The sequence below is a fragment of the Chiloscyllium plagiosum genome, unplaced genomic scaffold (genome assembly GCF_037043375.1).
Source record: "Chiloscyllium plagiosum isolate Xiang-an unplaced genomic scaffold, Cpla_swu_hap1 HiC_scaffold_2, whole genome shotgun sequence".
Classification (NCBI taxonomy): Eukaryota; Metazoa; Chordata; class Chondrichthyes; order Orectolobiformes; family Hemiscylliidae; genus Chiloscyllium; species Chiloscyllium plagiosum.
Window position 1 is genome coordinate 59,186,370 of NW_028270140.1, and position 27,130 is coordinate 59,213,499.

Consider the following 27,130-nt stretch of genomic DNA (forward strand, 5'->3'; position numbering starts at 1 on the left):
TATGCCATAATTGTCTACACGAATAGTGCCAAAAGACTGCAGGATAGCAAATATTGTCTCCTTGTTCAAGAAGAGGTGTAGAGGCAACCCTGGTAATTATAGACCAGTGAGCCTTACTTTGGTTGTGGGTAAAGTGTTGGAAAAGGTTATAAGACATAGGATTTATAAACAACTAGAGAGGAATAAGTTGATTAGGGATAGTCAACGCGGCTTTGTGAAGGGTAAGTCATGCCTCATAAACCTTATTGAGTTCTATGGGATGGTGACCAAACAGGCAGATGAGGGTAAAGCGGTTGACGTAGTGTATATGTGGATTTCAGTAAGGCATTTGATAAGGTTCCCCACAGTAAGGTATTGCACAAAATAGAGGGATTGAGGGTGATTTAGCAGCTTGGATCAGAAATTAGCTAGCTGAAAGAAGACAAAGGGTGATGGTTGATGGGAAATGTTTATCCTGGAGAAGAATGGATTAGTAAATTTGCAGATGACGTTAAGGTAGGTAGAGTTGTGGATAACACTAAAGGATGTTGCAGGTTACACAGGGACATAGATAAGTTGCAGAGCTGGGCTGAGAGGTGGAAAATGGAGTTTAATGTGGAAAAGTATGAGGTGATTCAATTTGGAAGGAGCAATGGAATAAAGAGTATTGGGCTAATGGTAAGATTCTTGGTAATGAAGATGAGCAGGCAGAACTTGGTGTTCATGTACATTGGTCCCCGAAAGCTGCCACCCAGGTTGATAGGGTTGTTAAGAAGGCATACAGTGTGTTCACTTTTAATTGGTAGAGGGATTGAGTTTCGGAGCCATGAGGCCATGCTGCAACTGTACAAAATTCTGGTGTGGCCACACTTGGAATATTGGGTACAGTTCTGGTCACCACTTTATAGGCAGGATGTGGAAACTTTTTAAAGGGTGCAGAGGAGATTTACCAACATGTTACCTGGTATGGAGGGAAGGTCTTATGAGGAAAGGCTGATGGACTTGAGGTTGTTTTTGTTAGAGAGGTGACTTAATAGAGACATATAAGATAATCAGAGCGTTAGATAGGGTAGACAGTGAGAGTCTTTTTGCTCGGATGGTGATGGCTAAAATGAGGGGCATATTTATAAACTAAGGATGATAGATATAGGTGAAAGTGAGGCCTGGAGATTAGAGTCGAGTGTGTGGTGCTGGAAAAGCACAGTAGGTCAGGCAGCATCCAAGGAGCAGGAAAATTGATGTTTTGGACAAAAACCCTTCTTCAGGAATAGATATAAGATAGATGTCTGAGCTAGTTTCTTTTCTCACAGTAGTAGGGGCGTTCAACACACTGCCTGCAATAGTAGTGGACTTGTCAACTTTAAGGGCATTTAAACGGTCATTGGATAAACACATGGATAAAAATGGAATAGTGTAGGATAGATAGGCTTCAAATTGGTTTCACAGGTCAGTGCAACATCGAGGACTAAAGGGCCATACTGTGCTGTAATGTTCTATGTTGGATTATCAGAGATATTGAAAGGTTAGTCAAAAGAAAATAGGTGCATATGTAAGGTTTAGGAAACAGAAATGAAACAAGACCCTTAAGGAGTATAAAAGAAGCAGGAAAAAACTTAACCAAGAAGTTGGAAGGCTGGAAGGGGCCATGAAATTATCTTGCAAGTAGGATTAAAGAGAATTGAAAAGCATTTTGTATGTAATCAGTGCAAATGGTAACTGGTAAAAAGGGCCGCTGTGGTTTGTGATACATAAATAAATGACTTGGATGAAAATGTAGGTGCCCTGATTAGTAAATTTGCAGATGACATGGAAATTGGAGGAGGTGTGGATCGCAATGAGGAATACTGAACAGGATAGGCTGGGGTTGATTTCCCTAAAACAGCGAAATTATGGTAGATCTGATTGGGTGTCCAAAGTAGGAGGGTTGATAACTGGAGGCCCAATTTTAAGGTAAGAAGCAGGAGATTTAGAGGGGATTTGAAGATTTTTTTTCCATCCAGAGTGTTGTGAGTATCTGGAACTCACTGCATAAAAATATGGTGATGAAGGGAAACCTCAAGATATTTAAGAACTGTTTACATGAACACTTGAAATACTAAAGCATACAAGGCCACAGGCCAAGTGCTGGAAAATAGAATTAGAATACATGGATGTTTATGAATATTTTCTAACTGGCATTGACAAGGTAGGCTGAAAGGGCTTTTTTCATGCTGAAAACATTCTGTGACTCTCTGACTATTGAGATGTTGATTCCAATGTTCATCTGGATTTGTTTTCCTCAAAGCAAGGGAAAAATTGATCAGGGTATATAAGATTTTGACAGGTTTAGAATAACAAGGAAAAGCTCTTTCTATTAGCTGATAGTACAAGGACAAGGGGACACAGATTTAGGGTTCTAGGTAAGAGATGCAGTAATTATGTGAGAAAGAATTCTTTTGCACAGCAAGTGGCAATGATCTGGAACTTGCCTCATGTGAGTGATTAGAGACAAGCAATAATTTCAAAATGAATTAATGGGTAATAGCTACAGTTATAGAGTGGGAAAATGGGACTGAGTGGAGTATTCGACAGAAAACTGACAAGGTTTTAATGTATTAAATGGCCTCTTCCTGTGCTGTAATGACTCTGTGGATCTTATTTCTTTTGTTTCTTTTCCACCACATCAATATATACTTTGCTTCCCATTCCATAAGTCCATAAGACATAGGAGCAAAATTTAGGCTATTCATCCCATCGAGTCTGCTCCACCATTCAATCATAGCTGATAGGTTTTCAACCCCATTTTCCCACTTTCTCCTTATAACCTTTGGTCCCTTTGGCAATCAAGATTTTATCTACCTCTGTTTTAAATATACTTAATGATCTGGCCTCCATAGTCTTCTATGGCAACGAATTCCATAGATTCACCACTTTCTGGCTAAAGAAGTTTCTCCTTATCTCCATTCTAAAAGGTCTTCCCTTTACTCTGAGGCTATGCTCTCTGGTCCTCATCTCTCCTGCCAATGGAAACATCTTCCTATTGTCCACTCTGTCCAGGCTATTCAGTATTCTGAAAGTTTTTATCAGATCCTCTGTCATCCTTCTAAACTGCTCAAATGTTCCTCATATGTTAAGCCTTTCATTCCTGAGATCATTCTCGTGAAATTCATCTGGAAATGCTCCAGGGCCAATACATTTTTCCTGAGGTATGGGGCCCAAAGTTGCTCACAGTACTTTAAATATGGTCTGACCAGAGCCTTATAAAGCCTTGGAACTACATCCCTGCTTTTATCTTCTAGTCCTTTCCAGATGAATGACAACATTGCATTTGCCTTCACAACTAATGACTCAACCTGCAAGTTTACCTTAAGAGAAACTTGGAGTATGACTCTCAAGTTCCTTTGCACTTCAGATTTCTGGATTTTCTCCCAATTTAAAAAATAGTCCATGGCTCTATTTGTCCTACCAAAATGCATGATGTCACACTTTCCCACATTGTAGTTCACCTGCCACTTCTTTACCCACTCTCCTAACCTGTCTAAATCTTTCTGCAACCTCCCCACTCCTCAATACAACTTGCCTTTGTACTACCTCTATCTGTCCTTGTACATTCTGCGAACGTAGCCAAAATGCCTTCAGTTCCTTCAACTATAAAGTAAAAAGTTGTGGTCCCAATACTGACCATTGTGGAACACCACTAGTCACCGGCTTCTATCCTGAGAAGGACGCTTTTAACCCCATTCTTTGCTTTCTGTCAAACAGCCAATCTTCTATTCATGCTAGTACCTGGCCTCTAATACCAGGGGCCCTTATTTTACTCAGCAGCCTCCCATGCAGATCCTTATCACAGGCCTTCTGGAAATCCAGATAGATAATATCCATTGGCTGTACTTGATCCAACCTCCTCATTACCTCCTCAAATAATTCTACCAAATTTGTCAGGCATGACCTCCCTTTGATGAAACCATGTTGACTTTGCCCTATTTTTCCATGTACTTCCAAGTATTCAGAAATCTCATCCATCACAATGGACTTCAATATCTTATCAACCACTGAGGTCAGATTAATCAGTTTATAATTTCCTGTATTTTGCCTTGCTCCATTTGTAAAAGGTGTGTGTGTGTGTCGGGGGGGGGGGGGGTTATGTTAGCAATTTTCCAGTCCTCTGGGACCCTCCTTGACACCTGAAAGGTCACTATGTTTTCAGCTATCTCCTTCAGACCTCTAGGGTGTAGCCAACTGTTTCAAGTGATTTATCGATTTTGAGTGCTTTCAGATTTTCTAGCTCCTTTTCCTTGATGATGGCCACTGTACTTACCTCTGCTTCCCAACTCTTGAAATTTTGGGGTATTACTCATGTGAAGACTTATCCAGTTCCTCAGTCATTTATTTGTTCCCCATTATTGCTTCTCAAACATCATTTTCCAATGACCCAAGGCCCACTTTTGCCTCTCTTTTGCCTTTTTACCCTTTATATATCTAAACAAACTCTTGCAATCTTTCCTAATATTACCGGCTAGTTTATCCTAACACTTAATCTTCTCCCTCCCTATTTATTTTTTCATTATCCTCTGTTGGTCTTTGTAGCCATCCTAGCCTTTTGACTTCCCAGTGCCCTTTGCCACATTATATGGCATTCCTTTTGCTTTTATACTGTCCCTGACTTCCCTGGTCAGCCATGGATGATTCACCCTACCTTTAGTATGCTTCTTTTTCCTCAGGATGAATTTTTGCTGTGTCTCTCAAATTACTCCCAGAAGCTACTGCTATTGCTGTTCCACTATCTTCTTTGCTAGGCTCCTCTCCTTGTCAATTCAGATCACTTCCTCTCTCATGCCTCTGTAGTTGTAATACTGTTACACCTGATTCCATCTTCTCCTTCTCAAATTGCAGAGTAAATTCAAACATATTATGGTCACTGCTGAAAATGTGTTGCTGGAAAAGCGCAGAGGTCAGGCAGCATCCAAGGGGCAGGAGAATCGACATTTCGGGCATAAGCCCTTCTTCAGGAATGAGGAAAGTGTGCCCAGCAGGCTAAGATAAAAGGTAGGGAGGAGGGACTTTGGGGAGGGGCGTTGGAAATGCGATAGATGGAAGGAGGTTAAGGTGAGGGTGATAGGCCGGAGTGGGCGTGCGGGCGGAGAGGTCAGGAAGAAGATTGCAGGTTAGGAAGGTGGTGCTGAGTTCAGGGTTGGGACTGAGACAAGGTGGGGGGAGGGGAAATGAGGAAGCTGGAGAAATCTGAGTTCATCCCTTGTGGTTGGAGGGTTCCTATTATGGTCACTGCCTCCTAAGGGAGTGCTTTCGGAGTGCTGCTCCTTCATCAGGTAGTTGTGGAGTATAAGATCGTAAGACAAAGGATTTATAGCAAAAGTTTACAGTGTGATGTAAATGAAATTATATATTGAAAAAGACTTGGATTGTTTGTTAAGTCTCTCACCTTTTCGAGTGAACATGTTGGTTTCAGTTCTTTCTTACGTAAATCACAGAGCTTTTATAAAGTCACATTCTCAAGTGAACATTAACAATTGGTGTCATGTTGGTCCAGATAATGCATTTAAGGTGTGAGGTGTCCTGTATGAGATTGTCTGTACCACAATGTTCAGACTGATTCTAATCTAAAAAACAGATTTACAGAATTTTACATGGATTCATGCAGTTTCTGAGCAAAATAAAATGTAATTTTGCAAGTACAAATTCACCCCACAAACTTATATGTGTGTGCATGCATGTGGGTGTGTGTGGGGGGTGGGGGTGGGGAATGAGTGTGTGTGAAAAAGTGTGTATGTGTAGATGTATGTGAAGGCATGTGAGTGTGAGTGTAAAGGGGAATAAGTCTGTGAGAGGGTGCGTGTGCGTGTGGGAATATATGTGTGAACATATGAGAGAGGGTCTGCATGAGTATATGGATCTGTAGGAGTGTGTGTGTTTGTAGGAATGTCGGTCTGTAGGAGTTTGTGTGTGTATCTGTGTGGTGCAGTGGAGTCACCTGTAGTGTGACATGAACCCAAGGTCCCAGTTGAGGCCATCCCCATGGGTACTGAACTTGGCTATCACCTCTGCTCGGCCACTTTGCGTTGTTGGCCTGTCCTAAAGTCTGCTACCATCGACAACTCTACTATTCGTGGGTGGCACAGTGGCACAGTGGTTAGCACTACTGCCTCACAGCGCCAGCAGACCTGAGTTCAATTCCTGACTCAGGTGACTGACTGTGTGGAATTTGCACATTCTCCCCGTGTTTGTGTGGGTTTCCTCCGAGTGCTCCGGTTTCCTCCCACAGTCCAAAGATGTGCAGGTCAGGTGAATTGGCCATGCTAAATGCCTGTAGTGTTAGGTAAAGGGGTAAATGTAGGGGAATGGGTGGGTTGCGCTTCGGCGGGTCGGTGTGGACTTGTTGGGCCGAAGGGCCTGTTTCCACACTGTAAGTAATCTAATCTAATCTAATTAAAGGCCATTTTGCTCCTTCCGATCTACAGACCCAGAAAATATAATCATAGTATTGCTCTACAAAACACTGCTCCAGGCTAACTTAATACTTATTGGCTTATATTTTTAAAATTTAATCAAGAGACAGATCCCAATAAAAACACATAATCAAGAAAGAATCCACTCTACTCACTAATGTAGATTTACAGCAAAGGCTATACTTAAAACTATTTACTTATCTGTTTCTGTGCTGTGAGCTCTCCCAAACACGTTCCTCCTAGATCAGTTGTGAATTTCGCTGTTTGTTAAGTTTTCCTAGACACATCCAGTGTCCAGTGATACATGAATTCAAACAGCAAAATCAGTAACTGCGCAGATTCATTGCTGTGTCTCCCTTACAGACCATGTGCTTTCTGCCTTTGTCTGTCTGTCTCCCTTTAAAAGTGTTGTTGTTTTGACTTCTTTTTCTTTGAAGTTCAAAACAATGCAATAGCATATAAAATGGTAATTGCTGTTCCTAGAATTCGAGGGAATCACCTCCAATACCTAAAATATCTCAAAAAAGGAGCAGCCTGTTACAGATAGAAATTTTTCCCATCCTCCATCTTGGATTAGTAAGAAAGGAATGATCACCTTATTGGGATTGTATCATAGACCCCCTAATAGCCAGCAGGAAACTGAGAAACAAATGTGTAAGGACATTTCACTTATCTGTAAGAATAAATAGGGTGGTTATGGTAGGGGATTTTAACTTTCCAAACGTAGACAGGGACTGCCATTGTGTGAAGGGTTTAGATGCAGAGGAATTTGTTAAGATTGTACAAGAAAACTTTCTGAGTCAGTATGTTGATGTACCTACTGGAGAAGGTGAGAGGGGAAAGATATCAAAGGGACCTAAGGGACAACTTTTTCACACAGAGGATGTTGCACATATGGAACGGGCCGCCAGAGCAAGTGATGGAGGTTAGTACAATTTCAACATTTAAAAGGCATCTGGATAGGTATATGAATAAGAAGAGTTTGGAGGGATATGGACTGGGTGCTGACAGGTGGGACTAGATTGGGTTGGGTTATCTGGTCGGCATGGACAAATTGGATCGAAGGGTCTGTTTCCGTGCTGTGCATCTCTATGACTCTATGACTCTAAGTAGTTAAATGGGTGGGGACAAGCTCCCACAGAAGTTTTAGTTTTAGTTTTTCAGCAACAGTTACTGTGGTCTTGAAGCTCAGTATAAAAGCTGTTTGCGGGAGCTCTGTTATATTAAGGGCTGGAGTTCTTTTGCTGCTGCTAGAATTGCATGTGAGACAATCTATTTTTCTGAATTTGCCTTTGCCAGGGGTGTATTAATGGGATGTTACTATATTGGACCTGTCACTGTTTAATAGTTAAATAATTTATTATTTTGTTAAGATTTTGAATAGAGTTAAATTATTCCAATTCTTTCCATTGTTGCATTTTAACTATAGTATATGAGTAAAGGGTGCTTTGCTTCAAGAGTTTGACCAATCAAATTGCATATGAAAAACAATGTCTCACACTTATGTTTATCATACAAAAACGTTAAGATCTTGGCTGACTTCATAATATATTTTGAGGAGGTTTAGTCTGATTATGGTCGTTGATCAATTTGAGTTAGCATCAGATGAGAGAGTAGCCTTAAAGACATGGAATGTAGTTGGAGAGGTGACTCTTGGGTGAAATGGCAAGAAATTGTGCTAAGCCTCATGGTTTCTACATTTTGGGAAACTTGACAAAGTAGACAATTAGCCAAAATATTGTAACAAACAAAAACAGAAATTTCTGGAAAAAAACGAATCGGTCTGGCAGTATTTGTGGAGGGAAATCAGAGTTAATTTCTTGGGTCCAGTGACCCTTCGTCAGAACTGGCAAACTGACAAAATACCATAAAATTCAGCTCAACATTTACTCGATAAATTTAATAGAAAACTAAGAGCTAGCTAATAGTGTTCTGTTAAATTTGATTTCTACATCTTTTATTCTAATTTGATAAACACACTTTTCATCAAATTTTTAAATACGTGTTCAAAAATAATATTTTTTACCACTGCCTAGTCTGAATGTCACCTGGGCCTTTAAATTATTAGTCCAATGACATTACCAGTGCACCACTGCCACAACTGTTAGAGGCTCCTGCTTCTAATATGTAGGTTTGGGCAAGGCCATGGCAAGAAAGGGGAGAAATCTCAGTATGCCATACTTGTGTTTTCATATGCCATTTTACATGGGCTGAGAGTTGATAACTATTTTGGCAAAAATGGTGAAACGTTACACAGAAATCTGAGTTATGCAATTGGACCATAATTATCTTATTAGGAACTACAAACTAACAATCACATCTGGCACTAACACAAAATCTGACCACAAAATTGGAAGAGGTGCAAAACATTTCAGATCTCCACCCTTTTGAGTTGGTTGCACCCATTATGCATCTGTTTCTCATGTATAGTGGACTGGAAAATCTACAATAATATTACTTTCTGTAAAATCTGCCATAGTCAGTAAAGATTTTATGTCATTTAAATACAAGGATGCAGTTTCCAAATTGATACTACTTGCATGAATTTCAACTAAACAGCAATCATAAAATAGAAACATTACAATTTTAAAAAATAAGTGTAAGCATTTTTGTTCTCAGGCAAGGCTGAGTTTATGAGCACTTTCCTTTGTCTCTGAAGTGATGAGCTGAAGCTCTTCCATTGCCAATGCTGCATCCAAGGCTTTAGGAAGGCACTTCCAGCATCTTGCTTCAGAAAATGCAGTAATTGTGATATTTTCAAGAGTTGTGGTATGTACCAGACCAAACCCCATCAAAATATGGACCAGACTCTAATTTTCATCTACTTAAATTCAACTATAAGGTGCTGTGTTCCAGATGTGATTCAATTAGCTTAGGCTTTAAGCAAAACACACTTTATTCTTACAATACAGTTAGATTACAAACAAACAAAGAAGATTTGGCTTAACTTCAATTTTATAGGGGTGGCACGGTGGCTCAGTGGTTAGCACTGCTGCCTCATAGCACCAGGGTCCCAGGTTCAATTCCAGCCTTGGGCGACTGTCAGTGTGGAATTTGCATATTCTCCCCGTATCTGCGTGGGTTTCCACCGAGTGCTCTGGTTTCCTCCCACAGTCCAAAGATGTGCAGGTCAGGTAAATTGCCCCATAGTGTTAGGTGCATTAGTCAGAGGGAAATGGGTTTGGGCGGGTTACTCTTCAGAGGGTTGGTGTGGACTGGTTGGGCCGAAGGGCCTGTTTCCACACTGTAGGGAATCTAATCTATTGAAATACTGAATAAAATAATATATTATTTAATCAACTATTCCAAAATAGCAGCACCCCATAAACACAACCTTGGCAAAGACAAAATTTACAAAACAGATTCTTCTCATTTGTGATCTCCATTCTAATACAGGAGAAAGGAACACCAAATCTAGCAGAAGAGCGAGAACTCAAGCATTTTGCTGCAGCAGAGAAAAAGCTGTAACTACCAGCATCAAACCCCAACTTCAGCTGAAAGCAAAACTAAAACCTGTGAGCCTGACTCCACCCACTCATGCTTCTTTGTCTACTTTTAACACACACTCAGGGACCTCAAAGCTTTTTACCCACAGCAGACATTCCGGAATCACTGGCAATACCTCTTTGCAAGCGAAACAGCACACAAGTTCCTCTTAAAGGGCACTGTACTAATACAATAGCATGTGACTTAAACATGAAGCCATAGAATTCCTACAGCTTGGAAGCAGGCCTTTCAGCTCATCAAGTCCACACTGACCCTTCAAAGAGAATCCCAGACCATACCCTATCCCTGTAACCCTGCACTTCCCATGGCTAATCCACTGAGCCTGCACTTCCCTGGACACGATGGGCAAGTTAACAGGGCCAATCCACCTAACCTGCAAATCTTTGCAATGCGTGAGGAGACTGAAGCGCCCAGAGGAAACCCATGCAGACACAGGGAGAATGTGCAGACTCCACACAGATGTCACCCAAGAATGGAAGTGAACATGTGTCCCTGGTGTGGTGAGGCAGCAATGCTAACCACTGAGCCACCCGTGCCTCCCTATTTACATTATTGCTTATGTTCTTTTTAGTAGTGTAAATTGCAAACAAGAGACATAAAAGTGCTGGAATCTCCCATGTTGTTTCTGTCTTTCCATCGGGATGATGATGCAACTTACTGTATTCATTGTTAGACTGAGATTTAACTAATATGGTAAATGCCACCAGTGAAATCCTGAAAGATCAGTACTGATTTGACTTTCACCATCCAGTTGGCTTTTCATCTGTGATCTCATTCATACTTTGAGCTCCAGCAGATGACACAGCAATACAAGTAGTTCTTAAGTAGCCTAGCATGTCACTTAGTTATAGGAAAACTATTGTGAAGCCTAGTAAAAGAAAGCAAACACAGATAGAGAAGTGAAATGGAAACAAAAAATGAGTGCAAACCCATCACTGAACCAATGAAATATTATTTCAATTCAAAAACTGGAATTTTAAAAAGATTTTATGAGAAATGACAATGACAAACTCAATTTTGTGAACTCACAAAATGTTCCTTGCAGACTCATGCCAAAATTGAGGAAGTCTCTCAAAGATCAGTCTAGCAAGAGCCTGACATCATCATTATCACTATAGACCAGTGAGCCTGACGTCGGTGGTGGGCAAGTTGTTGGAGGGAATCCTGAGGGACAGGATGTACATGTATTTGGAAAGGCAAGGACTGATTAGGAAAGGTCAACATGGCTTTGTGCTGTGGGAAATCATGTCTCACAAACTTGATTGAGTTTTTTGAAGAAGTAACAAAGAGGATTGATGAGGGCAGAGCGGTAGATGTGATCTATATGGACTTCAGTAAGGTGTTCGATAAGGAGACTGATTAGCAAAGTTAGGTCTCACAGGATACAGGGAGAACTAGCCATTTGGATACAGAACTGGCTCAAAGGTGGATGACAGAGTGTGGTAGTGGAGGGTTATTTTTCAGAATGGAGGCCTGTGACCAATGTAATGCCACAAGGATCGGTGCTGGGTCCTCTACTTTTTGTAATTTACTTAAATGATTTGATTGTGAGCATAAGAGGTACAGTTAGTAAGTTTGCAGATGACACCAAAATTGGAGGTGTAGTGGACAGCGAAGATTCCAACAGGATCTTGACCAGATGGGCCAATGGGCCGAGAAGTGGCAGATGGAGTTTAATTCAGATAAATGCGAGGTGTTGCATTTTGGGAAAGCAAATCTTAACAAGACTTTATACACTTAATGTTAAGGTCCTAGGGAGTGTTGCTGAACAAAGAGACCTTGGAGTGCAGGTTCATAGCTCCTTGAAAGTAGAATTGCAGGTAGATAGGATGGTGAAGAAGGTGTTTCCTTTATTGGTCAGAGTATTGAGTACAGGAGTTGGGAGGTCATGTTGTGGCTATACAGGACATTAGTTAGGCCACTGTTGGAATATTGCGTGCAATTCTGGTCTCCTTCCTATCGGAAGGATGTTGTGAAACTTGAAAGGGTTCAGAAAAGATTTACAAGGATGTTGCCAGGGTTGGAGGATTTGAACTATAGGGAGAGGCTGAACAGGCTGGGGCTGTTTTCCCTGGAGCGTCAGAGACTGAGGGGTGACCTTATAGAGGTTTACAAAATTATGAGGGGCATGGATAGGATAAATAGACAAAGTATTTTCCCTGGGGTCTGGGAGTCCAGAACTAGAGGGCATAGGTTTAGGGTAAGAGGGGAAAGATATAAAAGAGACCTAAGGGGCAGCTTTTTCACACAGAAGGTGTACATGTATGGAATGAGCTGCCAGAGGAAGTGGTGGAAGCTGGTACAATCGCAACATTTAAGAGGCATTTGGATTGGTATATGAATAGGAATGGTTTGGAGGGATATGGGTTGGGTGCTGGCAGATGGGAACTAGATGGGGTTGGGATATCTGGTTGGACCGAAGGGTCTGTTTCCATGCTGTACATCTCTGTGACCTTATGACTCTATCAAAGAATTGCGCCTGTCAGACAATATCTAAGATAGCATTATCCTAGCAACAGAGGGGCCACTACAGTGGTATACAGGCAAGATCATATTGCTATGGAAGTTCTCCCCATTGACTCCAGACCCAATTAATTCTTATGGCATCTGGATAAATTTAGGTAAGGAAATTTCTGCTCATTACCACTTCCACAACCTCTGCTGATGTATCAGGACTCCTCCATGTTGACCATCACTTGGAAGAAACACTGAAGGTGCTTCAACTCTGGCTGGGAGGCTTCAGTGTCCATTGCCAAGAGTGGCTTGATAGCACCACTGCTGACTGGGCTAGCTGAATCTTAAATGACAGTTGTCAGACTTGGTTTACAGTAGGTGGTGAGGGAAACAACAAGAAAGAGAAACTCATTTGACTTTGCCCACATCAGTCTCGTTGTCACAGATTTATCTGTCTATGACAATTTTGGTAAGAGTGATCGCTACATGATCCTTGTGATAATAAAATCCCAGCTTCACATTAAAGATACATAGAAGATTCTGTCCCATGACTTTCCTCCAAGACTCCTCTCCAAGCCCAGCCTGGGCTCAGACTGCCTCCCACGATTCACCTCCAGGACTAGTCTCCCAGGGTGGCCTGAGCTCAGACTGCTTCCTGTGCTGGGCTCCAGCCCATGACTCGCCTCCAGATGCTTCTCCTGCACTGGCATAGTCTCTGACTTGTCTCCCACGGCAGCCTGGATTCGGCTCACCATCTCCATTCTCTGTTCCCCCCAGGTAAATTTGAGAAGTTTAAAGTTGGATATGGGGGATGGGGAAGAAAAACTGCAGAGAAAGAAAAAAAGAAAAAGGTGCGAGCACCTACTGTAAACCAAGTCTGACAACTGTCATTTAAGATTCAGCTAGCCCAGTCAGCAGTGGTGCTATCAAGCCACTCTTGGCAATGGACACTGAAGCCTCCCAGCCAGAGTTGAAGCACTTCCAGTGCGAGCAGCAGCGAAGGTAAGACCGTTTGGTTTTAAAAGTACTTACCGGTAGCGGGCAGCGGTGTTTTTTTTTCTCTTTCACTCTCTCTTCACAGAAAGAGCGGGAGCACCAGGGGGAAGTGACGACGACCAGAGGGGCAGCCAGGAAGGAAAGCGGTGAGTATTTATACTCACCCTTCGAAGCCGTCGGTCATTTCCAGTGCGAGCAGCAGCGAAGGTAAGACCGTTTGGTTTTAAAAGTACTTACCGGTAGCGGGCAGCGGTGTTTTTTTTTTTTCTCTTTCACTCTCTCTTCACAGAAAGAGCGGGAGCACCAGGGGGAAGTGACGACGACCAGAGGGGCAGCCGAGACCCGGAAGCAGTTAGTGTATGCTTACCTGGGTAGGTTTTTTCCCCCTTTAAAAGCGCGAAGGAGAGGAACCCGAGGCACTACACGGGTAGTGCCCCCCACCCGCCCTCCTCCTCTAACCTAATAATAACATCTGTTGTGGTAAGTAGGTAAGTGCTGAATTTTGCTTGTTGTATTCTTTAGACCCAGTTTTTTTTTTAAATAAAAGTTAGCTTTAGAGGGATGGCAGTGAAGGCAGTGCAATGTTCCTCCTGCAACATGTATGAGGTGAGGGATGCCATCGACGTCCCTGCCGATTACACTTGCAGGAAGTGCACCCATCTCCAGCTCCTCCAAGACCGTGTTAGGGAACTGGAGCTGGAGTTGGATGAACTTCGGATCATTCGGGAGGCAGAGGGGGTCATAGATCAGAGTTATAGGGAAGTAGTAACTCCAAAGATGGCAGATAGATGGGTGACAGTGAGGGGGACTGGGAGGAAGCAGCCAGTGCAGGGACCCCCTGCGGCCGTTCCCCTCAAGAACAAGTATACCGTTTTGGATACTTGTGGGGGGGATGACTTACCAGGGGTAAGTAACGGGGCTCAGGTCTCTGGCACGGAGCCTGTCCCCGTTACTCAGAAGGGAAGGGTGAAGAAGAACAGAGCAGTAGTAATTGGGGACTCGATAGTTCGGGGCACAGACAGGCGGTTTTGTGGGAACGAGAGAGACTCACGTTTGGTATGTTGCCTCCCAGGTGCAAGGGTATGTGATGTCTCTGATCGTGTTTTCCGGGTCCTGGAGGGGGAGGGGGAGCAGCCCGAAGTCGTGGTCCATATTGGCACCAACGACATAGGTAGGAGGAGTGCCGAGGATGTTAGACAGGCTTTCAGGGAGCTAGGTTGGAAGCTCAGAGTTAGAACGAACAGAGTTGTTGTCTCTGGTTTGTTACCCGTGCCATGTGCTAGAGATTCGAGGAATAGGGAAAGAGAACACTTAAATGCGTGGCTACAGGGATGGTGCAGGAGGGAGGGATTCCGGTTTTTGGATAACTGGGGTTCTTTCTGGGGACGGTGGGACCTCTATAAACAGGATGGTCTACACCTGAACCTGAGGGGCAACAGTATCCTTGGGGGGAGGTTTGCTAGTGCTCTTGGGGGGGGTTTAAACTAACTCTGCAGGGGCATGGGAACCCAGATTGTAGCTTCAGGGTGCAGGGCCTGGAGTGTAGGGAGGTTAGGAACATGGCATCAATTTCAAAGGAGGGTGCCTGTAAACAGGAAAGTGGCTTGAAGTGTGTATACTTCAATGCAAGAAGTATACGAAATAAGGTAGGTGAACTTGCAGCGTGGGTTGGTACCTGGGACTTCGATGTTGTGGCTATTACGGAGACATGGCTAGAACAGGGACAGAATTGGCTGTTGCAGGTTCCAGGATTTAAATGTTTTAGTAGGGTCAGAGGTGGGGCTAAAAGAGGGGGAGGTGTGGCATTGCTTGTCAAAGATAGTATTACAGTGGTGGAAAGGACGATGGATGAGGACTTGCCATCTGAGATAGTTTGGGCTGAGGTTAGGAATAGGAAAGGTGAGGTCACCCTGTTAGGAGTCTTTTACAGGCCTCCTAATAGTCCTAGAATCATTGAAGAAAGGATAGGGAAGGTGATTCAGGAGATGAGTGACAGTATGGTGGTTATTATGGGGGACTTTAACTTTCCTGATATTGATTGGGAAAGCTATAGCTCAAGTTCGTTAGATGGGTCAGTGTTTGTTCAATGTGTGCAGGAGAGTTTCCTGACACAATATGTAGACAGGCCAACAAGAGGTGAGGCCATACTGGATTTGGTTCTGGGTAACGAACCAGGCCAGGTGTTAGAATTAGAGGTAGGTGAGCACTTTGGGGATAGTGACCATAATTCGGTGATTTTTACTCTCGTGATGGAGAGGGATAAGTGTGTACTACAGGGCAAGAGTTATAGCTGGGGTCAGGGAAATTATGATGCGGTGAGGCATGACTTAGGATGTGTGGCTTGGAAAAGTAGACTCCAAGGCAAGAGTGTAAATGATATGTGGAGCTTGTTCAAGGAGCAACTATTGAGTGTCCTTGATAATTATGTACCTGTCAGGCAGGGAGGAAAGGGTCGTGCGAGGGAGCCGTGGTTTAATAAGGAATTGGAATCCCTTGTTAAATGGAAGAGGGCGGCCTATCTCAAGATGAGACGTGAAGGTTCAATTGGGGCGATTGAGAGTAATAGGGTAGCCAGGAAGGACCTGAAGTGAGAGCTAAGAGCAGCAAGGAGGGGACATGAAAGGTCCTTAGTCGGTAGGATTAGGGAAAACCCTAAGGCTTTCTATAGGTATGTTAGGAATAAAAGAATGACTAGGGTAGGAATAGGTCCAGTCAAGGATAGTAGTGGGAAGTTGCGTGTGGAGGCGGAAGAGATTGGGGAGACACTGAATGAATACTTTTCGTCAGTATTCAATCAGGAACAGGACATTGTTGTCAATGTGAATACTGAGTCACAAATAAGTAGAATGGATGGCTTTGAGGTATGTAGAGAAGAGGTGTTGGAAATCCTGGAAAAGGTGAAAATAGATAAGTCCCCTGGGCCTGATGGCATTTATCCTAGGATTCTCTGGGAAGCAAGGGAGGAGATTGCAGAGCCATTGGCCTTGATTTTTATGTCCTCTTTGTCTACAGGAGTAGTGCCAGAAGACTGGAGGATAGCAAATGTGGTTCCCTTGTTCAAAAAGGGGAGTAGGGATAACCCTAGTAACTATAGGCCGGTGAGTCTCACTTCTGTTGTGGGCAAAGTCTTAGAGAGAATTGTAAGGGATAGGATTTATGCACATCTGGACAGGAATAATGTGATCAAGGACAGTCAGCATGGTTTTGTGAAGGGCAGGTCGTGCCTCACAAACCTTATTGAATTCTTTGAAAAGGTGTCGAAGGAGGTTGATGAGGGGAAAGCGGTAGATGTGGTATATATGGATTTTAGTAAGGCGTTTGATAAGGTTCCCCATGGTAGGCTACTGCAGAAAATACGGAGATATGGCATTGAGGGTGAGTTGGAGGTTTGGATTAGGAATTGGCTGGATGGAAGAAGACAGAGGGTAGTAGTTGATGGCAAAGTTTCTTCATGGAGTGCCGTCACTAGCGGTGTTCCGCAAGGATCTGTTTTGGGACCATTGCTGTTTGTCATTTTTATAAATGACCTGGAAGAGGGGTTAGAAGGTTGGGTGAGCAAGTTTGCGGATGATACGAAAGTCGGAGGAGTTGTTGACAGTGAGGAAGGATGTGGCAGGTTACAGCAGGATATAGAGAAGCTGCAGAGCTGGGCAGAAAGGTGGCAAATGAAATTCAATGTAGCTAAGTGTGAGGTGATTCACTTTGGGAAGAATAACAAAAAGATGGGGTACTGGGCTAATGGTCGGATACTTGGCAGTGTGGATGAGCAGAGGGATCTTGGTGTCCATGTACACAGATCTCTGAAAGTTGCCACCCAGGTAAATAGTGCGGTGAGGAAGGCATATGGCGTACTGGCTTTTATTGGTAGAGGAATTGAGTTCCGGAGTCCTGAGGTCATGATGCAGTTGTATAAGACTCTGGTGCGGCCGCAGCTGGAATACTGTGTGCAGTTTTGGTCGCCATACTATAGGAAGGATGTGGAGGCACTGGAACGGGTGCAGAGGAGGTTTACCAGGATGTTGCCTGGTATGGAAGGAAGATCGTATGAGGAAAGACTGAGACACTTGGGGCTGTTTTCATTAGAGAAAAGAAGGTTTAGGGGTGACTTGATTGAGGTGTACAAGATGATTAGGGGGTTAGATAGGGTTAACAGTGTGAACCTTTTCCCGCGTATGGAGTCGGGTATTACAAGGGGGCATAGCTTTAAATTAAGGGGGGGTAGATATAGGACTGAAGTTAGGGGTAGGTTCTTCACTCAGCGAGTCGTAAGTTCATGGAATGCCCTGCCAGTAGCAGTGGTGGACTCTCCCTCTTTATGGGCATTTAAGCGGGCATTGGATAGGTATATGGAGGATAGTGGGTTAGTATAGGTTAGGTGGGCTTGGATCGGCGCAACATCGAGGGCCAAAGGGCCTGTACTGCGCTGTATTCTTCTATGTTCTATGTTCTATGTTCTAAAATGCTGGAGTGTCCTACTCTGCCACCTATTTGCCTTTCTGCCTACCATGTCTGTGCCAATCATGGTGCCAATCATGATGCATCTGCCTGTTCATGGTCCCTCTTATTATGTGCCTTTTCACGTGTCTGTTTGAATGCCTATTTGACATGATATATTATCTGTTTTCTATCTCCTCCCTTGACAGAGTCTTCCAGGCACTTACCCTTCATGCAAAATTCTTTCCTCACACATTTCCTTTAATCTCCCTACTTCATCTTAAACTTCCGCCCCCTGATATTTGACATTCCCGCCTGCGAAAAAGACTCTGACTATCTGCCTCTCATAATTTTACATACTTTTCTATCAGGTTATCCCTCAGCCCCTCTGGAAAGGTTTGTCCATCCTCTCCTTATAGCTACTACACTCTAATCCAGAAAACATTCTGATAATGTTTTTGCACCCTCTCCTAAACTTCCACATTCTTCATATAGTGCAAACAGTACTCCACATGTGGTCTAACTGAAGTTTTATGCAGCTGCAACATGACTTTTATACTCACTTGTGTTGCCACTTTCTGGGAGCCTTGGACTTGCACCTGAAATATCTCTGTATATCAATGCTCCTAAAGGTCTTGCCATTTACTGTATATTTCCTCTTGCAATTGATCTCCAAAATGCATCACCGCACACTTGTCCAGATTCAACTCAACCTGCCACTTCTCTGCCCAACCTTCTAACCAGTCTGCAGTCTGTATCCTGCTATCCTGTGGATCCTCACTATCCACAACAGAATCAACTTTGATGTCATCTTCAAACTTACTAATCAGACCACATACATTTTAATCCAAGTAATTTATATGCATATGCTATATTGTATATTATATCGAGGTCCCAACATTGATTCGTGTGACCACCACTGGTCACAGGCTTCCAGTAAGAAACAAAAACCTCCAGTTAGAAAAAATCACCTCCAGTTAAAAAAAAAACACCTCCAGTTAGCAAACAAACACCTCCAGTTAGCAAAAGACACCCCCAGTTCGAAAAAAGCACCTCCACAAGATCCTCTGTCTTTTATGACCAAGTCTGTAGAACTGTAGACTGTGGGCTTTTGGCATAATGGTAGCGCGTCTGACTCCAGGTCAGAAGGTTGCATGTTCAAATCACGGCAAGCTCAATTTCTACGGGTGGCATGGTGGCTCAGTGGTTAGCACTGCTACCTCATAGCACCAGGGTCCCAGGTTCGATTCCAGCCTCAAGTGACTGCCTGCGTGGGTTTACTCGGGTGGTCCGGTTTCCTCCCACAGTTCAAAGATGTGCTGGTCAGGTGTATTGGCCATGCTAAATTACTCATAGTGTTAGGTGCATTAGTCAGAGGGAAATGTGTCTGGGTGGGTTACTCTTCAGAGGGTTGGTCTGGACTGGTTGGGCCGAAGGGCCTATTTCCACATTGTTGGAAAGCTAATAATGGATCCATAGAAATGATACAGCACAAAAAGGGGCTTTCCAGCCCAACTTGTCCATGCTGAGCTAGACACCTTTTCTAATGTCATCTTCTTGCACAGAGTGGACAGCCCAGCCATTTACAGCACATAAGGTGCAAAATGCAGGTACTTTTTAAAAGAGTTTAGAGCTTCTGCTTCAATCACTAACTCAGGCTGTAAATTGCAGATACCCACCATCCTCTGTATTAAGATATGTTTTCTCATGTCCCTTCTAATCCTTCTGCCACTTAGCTTGAATCAATGATCCCTGGTTTTTTAACTCTCTGTAAAGGAAACAGGTTCCTCCTGTTTTACTATATCTGTACAGCTCACAATTTTGTATACCTCAATCGTATTGCCCTCAGCCTTCTTTGTTCCAAGGTAAAGAACCCCAACCTCTCCAATCTCTCCTTGTAGCTTCAATTCTCTAGACCTAGCAACATTCTCATCAACCTTCTGTGCAGTTTCTCCAGAGGAAATATGCCCTTGTAATGTGGTGACCGGAATTGCACGCAATACTCCAGTTGTGTCCTCATCAGTGTCTCATACATTTTCATCATAATATCCCTACTTTTGAATTCTGAAACTCTGCCAATGAAGGAGATCATTCCATACGCCTTCTTTACAATCTAAACAACTGTATTTTTATTTTTAGCGTCCTGTGTGCATTTGTGTGCCCTGGTCTTTTACTTAATCTACCTCTTTCAGTATAATCACGTTTATTGAGTATTTTGCTATTTGACCTCCCTGAATGCTCTAGGTCATAGAGTTGAACTCCATCTACCACTTTCTTGGCCATTCCATCAATTTATCTGTAACATTTTGGAGCGTGTCGCTATCCTTTACACTAGCCACTACACAGATTATTGTTGTGTCATCTGCAAATTTCCCAATTTGCCCCCCCATGTTCAAGTCCAAAATGAGAATGTATGAAACAAACAGCAGGCAGCCCAACACTGAGCTCTGCAGAACACCACTTGAAAAAGCTTTCCATTTGCAAGGCCAGTCACCCACCATTACTGTTTTTCTCCTGTTACTGAGCCAACTTTGGATCCAATTTGACACATTACCCTGTCTCCCATAGGCTTTTACTTTTTTGACCAGTCTACCATGTGGGACCTTATCAAATGCCTGACTAAAATCCATGTAGCCAACATCTATTTCACTACCCTCATTGATCATTTTCATTTCTCAAAGAATTCAGTTAAATTTGTATGGTGTGACTTTCGCTTAACAGAGCCATGCTGACTGTCCCTGACTACGCCATGACTTTCAAAGTGATGGTTTATCTGATCTCTCAGGATGATTCTAACAAGTTTCCCAATGCTGAAATAAGACTAATTTGCCTATATTGCCTTTATACAATTTTTAAACAATAGAGCCACATTTGCATTTATCTAAGCCTTTCAGTACCTCACCTATATTCACCAAAGATTGGAAAAGAATCCTCAGAACATCAGTTATTTCCCCCTGACCTCCTTCAACATCCAAGGAAATGATCAATCTAGCCCTGACAACTTATCTACTTTCGAGAATTCCAACTAATACTTGCTCTTTCATTACGATTATTGGATTGTTATATCCACATCAACCCATTTCAATACAGAGACAAACATTCAAATAAAATTCTTCCCATATCCTCTGCATCTTCACACAAGTTCCATACTTTATCTCTGATGTGTCCCCACATTTTCCTTATTTGTACTTTTGCTCTTTGAATACTCATAGAATCACTACAGTATGGAAAGCATACCATTTGCCACATCAAGTCCACATCAATCACAATGCTCCTCCCCCCTCAAACCCTACATTTCCCATGGCTAATTCACCTAGCCTGCACATCGCTAAATACTATGTGCAACTTACTATGGCCAAGCCACCTAACTTGCATATAGAACATAGAACATAGAACATAGAAGAATACAGCGCAGTACAGGCCCTTCGGCCCTTGATGTTGCGCCGATCCAAGCCCACCTAACCTACACTAGCCCACTATCCTCCATATGCCTATCCAATGCCTGCTTAAATGCCCATAATGAGGGAGAGTCCACCACTGCTACTGGCAGGGCATTCCATGAACTCACGACTCGCTGAGTAAAGAACCTACCCCTAACATCTGTCCTATAACTACCCCCCCCCTTAATTTAAAGCTATGCCTCCTTGTAATAGCTGACTCAATACGTGGAAAAAGATTCTCATTGTCGACCCTATCTAAACCCCTAATCATCTTGTACACCTCTATCAAGTCACCCCTAAACTTTCTTTTCTCCAATGAAAACAACCCCAAGTGCCTCAGCCTTTCCTCATACGATCTTTCTACCATACCAGGCAGCATCCTGGTAAACCTCCTCTGCACCCGTTCCAGTGCCTCCACATCCTTCCGATAGTATGGCGACCAAAACTGCACACAATACTCCAGATGCGGCCGCACCAGAGTCTTATACAACTGCAACATGACCTCAGTACTCCGGAACTCAATTCCTCTACCAATAAAAGCCAGTACGCCATATGCCTTCTTCACCGCACTATTTACCTGGGTGGCAACTTTCAAAGATCTGTGTACATGGACACCAAGATCCCTCTGCTCATCCAAACTACCAAGTATCCGACCATTAGCCCAGTACCCCATCTTTTTATTACTCTTACCAAAGTGAATCACCTCACACTTAGCTACATTGAACTCCATTTGCCACCTTTCTGCCCAGTTCTGCAGCTTATCTATATCCCGCTGTAACCTGCCACATCCTTCCTCACTGTCAACAACTCCTCCGACTTTCGTATCATCCACAAACTTGCTCATCCAACCTTCTAACCCCTCCTCCAGGTCATTTATAAAAATGACAAACAGCAATGGTCCCAAAACAGATCCTTGCGGAACACCGCTAGTGACGGCACTCCAAGATGAACCTTTGCCATCAACTACTACCCTCTGTCTTCTTCCAGCCAGCCAACTCCTAATCCAAACCTCCAACTCACCCTCAATGCCATATCTCCGTATTTTTTGCAGTAGTCTACCATGTGAAACCTTATCAAACGGAGAAAGTGAGGTCTGCAGATGCTGGAGATCAGAGATGGAAATGTGTTGCTGGAAAAGCGCAGCAGGTCAGGCAGCATCTAGGGAACAGGAGAATCGACGTTTCGGGCATTAGCCCTTGTAATTCCTGAAGAAGGGCTAATGCCCGAAACGTCGATTCTCCTGTTCCCTAGATGCTGCCTGACCTGCTGCGCTTTTCCAGCAACACATTTCCAACCTTATCAAACGCATTACTAAAATCCATATACACCACATCTACCGCTTTCCCCTCGTTTGTGAGGCACGACCTGCCCTTCACAAAACCATGCTGACTATCCTTGATCACATTATTCCGATCCAGATGTTCATAAATCCTATCCCTTATAATTCTCTCTAAGACTTTGCCCACAACAGAAGTGAGACTCACCGGCCTATAGTTACTAAGGTTATCCCTACTCCCCTTCTTGAACAAGGGAACCACATTTGCTAGTCTCCAATCTTCTGGCACTACTCCTGTAGACAACGAGGACATAAAAATCAAGGCCAATGGCTCTGCAATCTCCTCCCTTGCTTCCCAGAGAATCCTAGGATAAATGCCATCAGGCCCAGGGGACTTATCTATTTTCACCCTTTCCAGGATTTCCAACACCTCTTCTCTACATACCTCAAAGCCATCCATTCTACTTATTTGTGACTCAGTATTCACATTGACAACAATGTCCTGTTCCTGATTGAATACTGACGAAAAGTATTCATTCAGTGTCTCCCCAATCTCTTCAGCCTCCACACACAACTTCCCACTACTATCCTTGACTGGACCTATTCCTACCCTAGTCATTCTTTTATTCCTGACATACCTATAGAAAGCCTTAAGGTTTTCCCTAATCCTACCAACTAAGGACCTTTCTTGTCCCCTCCTTGCTGCTCTTAGCTCTCTCTTCAGGTCCTTCCTGGCTACCTTATAACTCTCAATCGCCCCAATTGAACCTTCACGCCTCATCTTTACATAGGCCGCCCTCTTCCATTAAACAAGGGATTCCAATTCCTTATTAAACCACGGCTCCCTCACACGACCCTTTCCTCCCTGCCTGACGGGTACATACTTATCAAGGATACTCAATAGTTGCTCCTTGAACAAGCTCCACATATCAATTACGCCCTTGCCTTGAAGCTTACTTTTCCAAGCCACACATCCTAAGTCATGCCTCACCGCATCATAATTTCCCTGCCCCCAGTTATAACTCTTGCCCTGTAGTGCACACTTATCCCTCTCCATCACTCGAGTAAAAGTCACCGAATTGTGGTCACTGTCCCCAAAGTGCTCATCTACCTCTCATATCTTTGGGCTATGGGAGGAACCAGAGCCCTGAGAGGAAAGCTATGCAGAAACAGGGAGAATGTGCAATTTCTACACTGACAGTTGTCCAAGGTTGGAATTGAGCCCAAGTCCACGGAGCTATAAGGCAGCAGTGCTAACTAATCCTGAGCCTACAGTGCTATGCTAACTGGTAAAACACCTTTGGGTTTTCCTTTATCTTGCTTGATAATATTTTTCTGTGCCCTTTTTGATTTCCTTAATTTTTTTTAACTTGATCCTTGCACTTCATATACTCCTCCCAACCAAACACTTTCTTTTTATATTTAATCTTACCATGTCTTTTTCTAGACAGCTGTGGGGATCTAGATTTGGAGTAACATTCTTATTTTTGAAGTGGACATGTCTGCTTTGTGCTCTAAGAATCTTTAGTGCCTCCCACTGGTTTACCACTGATTTATCCTTTAGCAGTCCTGCCCAGTCCAACTCACTTCTTGGTTTTGTAAAATTTGCGATCCCCCAGTTTAAAACTATGACTCCTGATTTATTTCTATCCTTTTGTGGGCGGCACGGTGGCACAGTGGTTAGCACTGCTGCCTCACAGCGCCAGAGACCCGGGTTCAATTCCCGCCTCAGGCGACTGACTGTGTGGAGTTTGCACGTTCTCCCCGTGTCTGCGTGGGTTTCCTCCGGGTGCTCCGGTTTCCTCCCACAGTCCAAAGATGTGCAGGGTCAGGTGAATTGGCCATACTAAATTGCCAGTAGTGTTAAGTAAGGGGTAAATGTAGGGGTATGGGTGGGTTTCGCTTCGGCGGGTCGGTGTGGACTTGTTGGGCCGAAGGGCCTGTTTCCACACTGTAATCTAATCTAATCTAATCTTTTGGAGTAATCGAGTTATAGAATCTTACAGCAAGGAGGCAAGGCCTCTGGCCCAAACTGGTCCAGGTCGACCAAAATGTCTATCCAATCTAATGCCATTTCCTTGCACTTGACCCACTTCCTTTGAAACATTCGTCCCACTAAGGCAAGGACGGGACGGTAGGGTGAAGGAACCTTGGCTGACAAGGGATGTAGAATATCTAGTAAAGAGGAAGAACGAAGCTTACTTACTGTGGAGGAGGCAAGGATCAAACAGGGTGCTAGAAGGTTACAAAGTAGCCACAAAGGAACTGAAGAATGGACTTAGGAGAGGTGGAAGGGGGCATAAAAAAGCTTTAGCAGGCGGGATTAAAGAAAACCGCAAGAAATTCTATACTTATGTGAGGAACAAGAAGTTGGCCAGTGTAAAGGTAGGTACAATCAGGGATAGTGGAGGGAACTTGTGCCTGGAATCAGAGGTCCTTAATGAATACTTTGCTTCAGTATTCACTACTGAGATAGACTTTGTCGTTTGTGAGGACAGTGTGAAACAGGCTGATATGCTTGAGCAGAGTCGGGTGTGGTGCTGGAAAAGCACAGCAGCTCAGGCAGCATCTGAGGAGCAGGAGAATCAACGTTTTGGGCAAGAGCCCTTCATCAGGAAATGCTTGCAAATATGCTTGACCGGATTGATGTTAAGAAAGAGGATGTGCTGAAAATTTTGAAAAACATAAGGATAGGTAAGTCCCCTGGTCCAGACAGGATATACCCAAGGTTATTACAGGAAGTGAGGGAAGAGGTCGCTGTGCCTTTGGCGATGATCTTTGCATCTTTACTGTCCTCTGGAGAGGCCAGGTGAATGGAGGGTCGCAAATGTTATTCCCTTGTTTAAGAGAGGGACTAGGGATTATCCCGGGAATTATAGACCAGCCAGTCTTATATCTGTGGTGGGCAAATTATTAGAGAGGATTCTGAGAGACAGGACTTATGATTACCTGAAAAACAATAGTTTGATTAGAGGTAGTCAGTATGACTTTGTGAGGGGCAGGTCATGCTTCATAAGCTTTATTGAATTCGTTGAGGATGTGCCAAAACACATTGAAGGTAGAGCAGTGGATATGGTGTACATGAATTTTAGCAAGGCGTTTGATAATGTCCTCCATGGTAGACTCATTCAGAAAGTAAAGAGGCATGGGATACAGGGAAATTTGGCTGTCTGGATACATAGGTAAAAACAATGACTGCAGATGCTGGAAACCAGATTCTGGATTAGTGGTGCTGGAAGAGCACAGCAGTTCAGGCAGCATTCGAGGAGCAGTAAAATCGACGTTTCGGGCAAAAGCCCTTCATCAGGAATAAAGGCAGAGAGCCTGAAGGGTGGAGAGATAAGCTAGAGGAGGGTGGGGGTGCGGAGAAAGTAGCATAGAGTACAGTAGGTGAGTGGGGGAGGGGATGAAGGTGATAGGTCAGGGAGGAGGGTGGAGTGGATAGGTGGAAAAGATGATAGGCAGGTAGGACAAATCATAGGGACAGTGCTGAGCTTGAAGTTTGGAACTAGGGTGAGATGGGGGAAGGGGAAATGAGGAAACTGTTGAAGTCCACATTGATGCCCTGGGGTTGAAGTCTTCCGAGGCGGAAGATGAGGCGTTCTTCCTCCAGGCGTCTGGTGGTGAGGGAGCGGTGGTGAAGGAGGCCCAGGACCTCCATGTCCTCGGCAGAGTGGGAGGGGGAGTTGAAATGTTGGGCCACAAGACGGTGTGGTTGATTGGTGCGGGTGTCCCAGAGATGTTCCCTAAAGCGCTCTGCAAGGAGGCGTCCAGTCTCCCCAATGTAGAGGAGACCGCATCAGGAGCAACGGATACAGGCTGGCTCATTGAAGACTGCAGCCTGGAGCTCGGTGATCAGTGGTGTTCCACAAGAATCTCTTCTGGGACCTCTGCTCTTTGTGATATTTATAAATGATTTAGATGAGGAAGTGGAAGGGTGGGTTAGTAAATTTGCTGGTGACACAAAGACTGATGGAGTGGTGGATAGTGTGAAGTGTTGTTGTAGGTTGCAACACGACATTGATAGGATATAGAACTGGATTGAGAAGAGACAGATAGGGTTCAACCTGGAAAAATGTGAAGTATGTCACTTTGGAAGGTTGTATTCACATGCAGTTTACAGCGTTAAAAGCAGGATTCTTGGCAGTGTGGAGGAACATGGCAAAGGTGAGGACTGCAGATGCTGGAGATTAGAGTCGAGACTGTGGTGCTGGAAAAGCTTAGCAGTTCAGGCAGCATCTGAGGAGCAGGAGAATCGACGTTTCTGGCAAAAGCCCTTCATCAGTGTGGAGGAACATAAGGGTCTTGGGGTCTACGTCCATAGATCCCTCAAAGTTGCCACCCAAGTTGAAAAGGTTGTTAAGAAGGCATATGATGTTTTTGCTTTCATTATTGTGGGGATTTAATTTAAGAGACGGGTGGTTATGCGGCAGCTCTGTAGAGCTGTGGTTAAACCACACTTGGAATAGTGTGTTCAGTTTTGGTTGCCTCATTATAGGAAGGATGTGAAAGCTTTAGAGAGGGTGCAGAGGAGATTTACCAAGATGTTGCCTATATTGTGCTGGATTGTTTTATGTTCTATGTTCTATGTTCTATGTTCT